Genomic DNA, 6334 nt, shown 5'->3' with positions numbered 1-6334 from the left:
TCCAGATGTCACACACGCACGCACACGTGTCGCGTGACATAATTGCACACATCCACTGTTACTTCTGGGACATCCTCTTTCAATGGGGAACTCTAATTGGAAACAAGCTATTATGTCAATTATGGCAAATGGCGAAGCTGTCAAGCCGGCCAAAGTGTGTCAGACGTCAGGCATCAATTATGGCAGCCTCACTGCTGTTATCCCGGCCTGCTAGAACCAGCCCCCCCCCCCAATAATGGAGGCTGGATATTGCCGGGTCGGAATGGACACCCCCTCCCCGTCACCCCGTCCTTTTCCAGACTGATTTGTTGACCGTTTTCCACTTCTGACATCCTTTCTTCAATCAGTGGACCTCGCCTGTGAACCTTTACCACACACGCACACACACACAGAATACAAAGTGATGTCAAGCCCCACATGGTTTCAATTTCAGGGGTAAATGCACTGCTCCTTGCAATCCGACCCAATTAGCCCGAGTGGGTTGGAAATGTCCCAGCTCGAGACGTGGTGGCAGAGAGGTAAAGGTTCAAAGGTTAGGCCCACGTGCTCGTGCGTGCGTGTGTGTACGTGTGTGTTTGTTTGGGTTGGGGGATGGTGGACGTCAACCGTCTGGCCGCCAGCAACAAACTTGCTTACTCCTTGTAACGTGTTTGGCACAGGTGCAATAGCAATACAAAAGCATCAGGTATCAATATCGCTGTTCTGGTTCGGGATTGGAATCAGAAATGGGCTCTTGCCCGACGATGCCAGAAGAAGAAAAAAAAAACAGCATCGTGACCAGAACTGACCAAAGTTTCCATAAGGTTTATTCGTTTCGACAACAATTTTGTCCAGTTGATAAAACTGCTCATTTCCATCAAAGGTTTTCTTGAATGTGTTGTCAGACTTTCTGACCCTTCATCGGATATCGCAATCTACCGTTTCACTTCCACTTGCGATCCTAAACAAATTCACAAGCCTCAAGCATCTGAAGTATTTTGTTACCATTTTGACCTATTAGTATGTTGTGAAGCTACCAATAATTAAAAAAAAAGATTTCTTTCAACATACTATTGCGATGTAAGGTATCGTTTTCACTATGATATACATACCTGAAATGTTGACATTGTAGCTTTCCCACGTCTTGGTAAACGGTCTTGTTTTTGTATCATTGTTGGTTTTCTGCCAAAACATTATCACATTAGCGGAGTTGTTGGCAGAGTATCCTGCTAATGCCGTATCGTGAGCTTGACAGCTTTGTATAAGGTCAAAGAGAGGAACGACACAAGTACTGTATGCACGCACACTCACACGCATAGACTGACAAACAAACAACACATGCGGCTACAAGTCGGTCCTGTGCGAATCTGAAATTAGCGCTTGGAATGTTCACCTTGGGGAAAAAGCGGCCCGGGCGGGAACTGGAGCGGTCGGCCCAGCGGAGGCCTCGTTTGGGACGACTCAGGCTTTGCTAATTGGCTTAATGAGAAGCAGGCGTTGCTTGGGAGCAGACTGGCGAGGGCCAGCGGGCGCCATCGCGGGCCCTCTCGCCTTGCAGGCCACCTCGCTAGCGCCGCCAATCCTCGCCGGTGTCTCGTTGCAGGACGCCATCCATCCAGGACGGCTTTCACTGGGATGTGTCCGTAGTTAATCATCTAGTCGCATGCTTAACACCTCCTTGTCTCGCCACAGGCAAAATGTTCCGCTTTACTCGCCGTACAACACACGGACGGATCGCGTTTCACACGCAGACTTTGTTTTCGCACGGCTCGGGCAATTAGCCGCGGATTGATTTTCAGAGCTACAATGGACTCAGTACGGCCCGCTTGTTCACGTTCCTCACCGTGTCCATCTGCCACTCCTGTGGGACTCGAGCCCCTTTTAACACAGCCTGCATTATTCCGCCTTTTTAAATGCATTTAAACGCCACTGACACTCAATTGAGGGAACAAGTCCACCTGGAAATTTTCATTTCTCTGCCCTCTGAAGTTTTCTCAAGGTACCAATGAAAGTATGGAAGTCGACCCGGCATTTTTCTGCCATCGAAGGTAGTATAATGTTCCTTTCACACTGCCCGTCTAAGATGACTTTTTCCCCGCTTGCTGTCCTGTGTGGAAGGTACCAACTGTGCTTAACTTCTTTTTACACTAGTCTTAATGTTATATTTATACATGAGAATGGGAAAGAGGGAGATTATTTCCATTGGGGACAAAAGTCTCATTGACATCAGCAGGAATGAAAAACTACTGGGGCCATAATGAAAGAACCTGTCAAATTGAAACTGTCGCTGCTGAGCAGACTCACGCTGCCCTCCTGTGGACGGGAGGGTAAATCCGCTTTTTCTGTCCTAAAAAGTCCTTTCTTTTCTGCACGCAGCCTTACGAATCTTTTCCCTGATCAGCGCCCGGCGAGTGACCTGCCGTAGCGAGGAGGTGAGTGACGCTCGGAGGGATTGCGGTGGCGCCGGATGAGGCGGGGAGGGATTGGGGCTCGCTGATGGGGTTTACTCCCGAGCAGCAAGCTGTCGTTGCGTATAATCTGCAAATTTTCTCAGATGACGCAAAGACTGTGACTTTGCCTCTACCGTCATCACCACATCCGTCCTCTTCATCTCCCGATGCCTCTCTCTTGTCGGACGGGAGACAGCGTCGCTCAGCAGGTAAGTTTCCGGATTCCGTTTCCGCCTCACCCGACGCCCACTGCCATCTTTCAACCAAATCCTGCTGCTTCTCCTTCTTTTTTTGTCATTGTATTAATTATTGAGGGTCACCCGTGAAATATCAATTTCTATTTTTTTGTTTTTCTCTTTTTTTAATCAACAATTGGTTTACCTGGTTACAAAGTTAACTATTAGTTAACCTAGAAGAAAGGAGTTTTTTACTAGCAGTTTACCCAGTAGTAAAGATGTTTCTGACTGTTTGACGGGGTAGAAGGCGAAGTTTCTGAGTGGTTTATCAACTAAACAGTGAATTTTACTCGACATTTACCCAGTAAAAGTGGAGTTTACAAATGTTATACCAGGTAAATGTGATATTTATTATTGGTTTGCGTGATAGAAAGGGATCCTTTACTCATAGTTTCGTCGTCCTTTACCTGGTTAAAGGTGACTAGTTGTTTATTTGCGCAAAGGTGTGGTTTCCCAGATAGGATGTAAAGTTTAATCGTAGTGTAACAAGTAGAAGTTGAAATTCAACTAGTTGAAGGTCAAGTTTAGTAGTAGATTAACAAGTAAAGACAGTAGATCCCAGGAAGAATGTGAATTTAACTAATATTTTAACCGGTCAAAGGTGACATTTATATCCTGAATAGGGGATAAAGTTGACTAGATTTGTGTTTTATGTGGTAGGTGGTGCAGTTTGTGGAGTGGCTTGCAAGGGAGCAGATGAAGTTACTCAAAATTTACCTGACAGGTGATAACCTTCACGAGCAGTTAGTCCTCTAGATAGTCAAGTTTGCGGTTAGTTAAGCCAGTAGTAGTTTACCCAGAAGAAGGTGAAGTTAAACTGGAAAAGGTGAAGTTGACATGTTGGTTATCTCATTCAAGGTGGAGATTATGTTTAGTTTCGTTTAGTTTGCCCTGTAAAGCGTGTCTCTTCCTAGTAATTTGTCTGGTAAAAGGCAAATGTAACTTGTAGTTTTCACGGTCAAAGGTAAAGTTGACAAAATGTCTGCAATTTCCCCAATGTGGGACGAAGAAAGGTTCTCTTATTGATCATAATTATCATATCATATTATCATAATTTATTAAATAGTCGTAAAGGCACCTGGTGGCTGAACGAGGAAGCGGGCTTTCTTGTGAGCTGATTGATCTCCCGATGCGCCTCGAGTGTGCGTGTGTGCATGCGTGAAGGGGGCGACACAGCCAAAATCAAATGAAGAAAAACGAAGACATGGTTTATAAATAGCCGATCTTTGCAAGGGTGACGAGAGCAGATGTGATTGACGGACTGTGCTTAAGGAGTTCAAACGACAGATTAATACACGGAGATTATCTTCCCGGGGAGGGGAAGGGCTACACACACACACACACACATAGAGAACGGGTTACTCACAATTTTGCTTATATTTCTTGTACATATTTTCATTTCTTTTTTTCCCCACCATTCTAGTCAAGTCATGCGTTGACTGGAACATACAGTAAAAGGAATGTACAGAAGCTACAAATGGAAAATCCATCAATTAAAAAAGAATCCCTATTCTTAAAGATATATATATTTATGGATATTTTCATTTGAACGGTGTTCTTATATCTAAGGATGATTAAGTGAAGAGCAGTTGGCATTGACCCATAAATTTAGTCTTCACATTTGTTATCATCCTAATAATGAGCGCTGAACTCTGATCCTTCTCCATTACGTATAATACAGAGTGTTTCGATTAAATGAATACATCTTCAAACAGAACTCACATATTTCACGTTTGTCGCAACATAGGTCAAATAAAAAATCACTTTCACCAACACTTTTGACTGATTTTGACAGATGAACATTCAAGATTATTGAAATTATTATTATTATTATTATTATACTTCCATTTCAAGAAAAAAAAATGTCTGGGTTTATTCTTTCCTTCACTTTGTCTACCAAAGACAGAAATGCAAACCTTTGCAGTCATACTTGCTGTACCTAATGGTGTGCCAAAAAGCGCTTCACATAGCCACCATATGAACGCTCAATGGACAAAGTTCTGCTTTTCGTGGAGCGCCCCGTTTCAAGTCAACCGGGACATGTCAGCAGCGTTTTGTATTGAATCTTCCACCATGGCGGGGGGGCGGGGGGGATGGAGGGGCGGTGGTGGCTTGGGGATTGGATTATATATCCATCCCTTTGCAAAGCTCACACCAAACAATCAACTGTTGCAAGTAATCCCCTGGGACACACACAGACGCACACTCACACACATGCACACACACGCCCGACTACTACTACTTCGGGAGTCCAATATGTATTTACACAATGCTCATTTGTTGTTCCATTCATGTGTGCAGCGCTCCCCCGACATGAACTTCTGACATTGTCACCCAGCTTTCACAGAGCAGATTTTGCTTGATTATTACAGGATGACATCATCAGCCTGTCACCAAAATGCAAATGAGAATATATTTGAGGTGGGAAAATAATATATTTTTTCATATGGGAATCTGAATCTGGCAGATTAAAGCATAATTAGGGGAGGTAATTATTAATAATTAATGGAATCCTGCTCTGAGAAAGTGAGTGATTTAACGTGTTCTTTATAACTCTCGCCGTTTACCCGATAGAGTGTAAAGTTGACGTCATCATCACCGGCAACTCGAGCTCGATTACAGTAATCAAAGGCCGCGCGCGGTGGTGAGGGATTATCCTGCACTGTCATCGCCTGTTGTCGTGGAAACGGTGGCGATTAACAAGTTATGTCCTAAGTACAACGCCCGCCATCCCAGATTGGAATTGTGACGGTTGTCACGCGTGGCCGTCCCACTTGTCGCCGCCGTCGCCGTCGTCACGCATTTGGAAGTGTTTACGTAGACTGTTGTGATCTTGAGCAGTCTTACTGAAGCTTTGGGGAATTTCCTTTCGCCCACGTCACAAAATTCCAAACCCGGGTCAAAAACCACTCTGCTTCCCCCCTTCAGCCTCTCGGTATTTATTTTTTCATCCTGGTCTTTCAGCATGCTGTCATCTACCTCGTTATCCAGGTGTGTTCGCTCGACCCAGATCACTCGGATCTGCCAGACGAAAGTGTTTACGTCTTTAAAGTTCACTTCCATTCGGGCCGACTTAATAATGCCACGTAAGTGACAGTCGTTCAGGTTCTTGCGTCTTCACTCCGCTATGATCTCGTTTTGTGTTTCATTGTCCCGAAGCTCGCTCCACAAACGTCTCTTTGAAGGGATTTCCCGGCGGCCTACCTGGCAGCTGAGGACAACCACCTGTGCGATTTCGGCCTCAGCGCTGACATCCAGGATTTACTAGAAGCCGGCCGGTCCGGCGGCACTCTGAACTCTTTGACCGCCGCGACTCCTGCTTTTTTTACTAGCCGCGCTAAGCTGAAACGTGATGCAACGAGCCCAGTGCTCTGCCTCGTTCTCCTGTTACTCTCATCCTCTGATCAGCATCTGTTTCCCGTGGTCCCATAAAGTGTAATTAAGTACTTTTCAAGCAAAAAAAAAAAATAATAGGGTTAGGCTAGAGGCTTTCCGGGTTCCTCTGAGGCCGTTGAGGCTTCACCTTGTAACTGCTCCGACATTTCCTGGAGCGGCAAATCATCTGCCTGTTGGGGAAGCTAAACGATTTGCGGAACAGGTTGACGTCTTTAAAAATGTCCTTGTAGTTTAGTCGTCAAAACCACCACCCTCCAGATTGTCTCGATTCTC

The sequence above is a fragment of the Idiotropiscis lumnitzeri genome, chromosome 15, assembly GCF_059441095.1.
Source record: "Idiotropiscis lumnitzeri isolate Australia: NSW breed Sydney's pygmy pipehorse chromosome 15, RoL_Ilum_1.0, whole genome shotgun sequence".
Lineage (NCBI taxonomy): Eukaryota > Metazoa > Chordata > Actinopteri > Syngnathiformes > Syngnathidae > Idiotropiscis > Idiotropiscis lumnitzeri.
Note: the sequence above shows the minus strand (reverse complement) of the source record.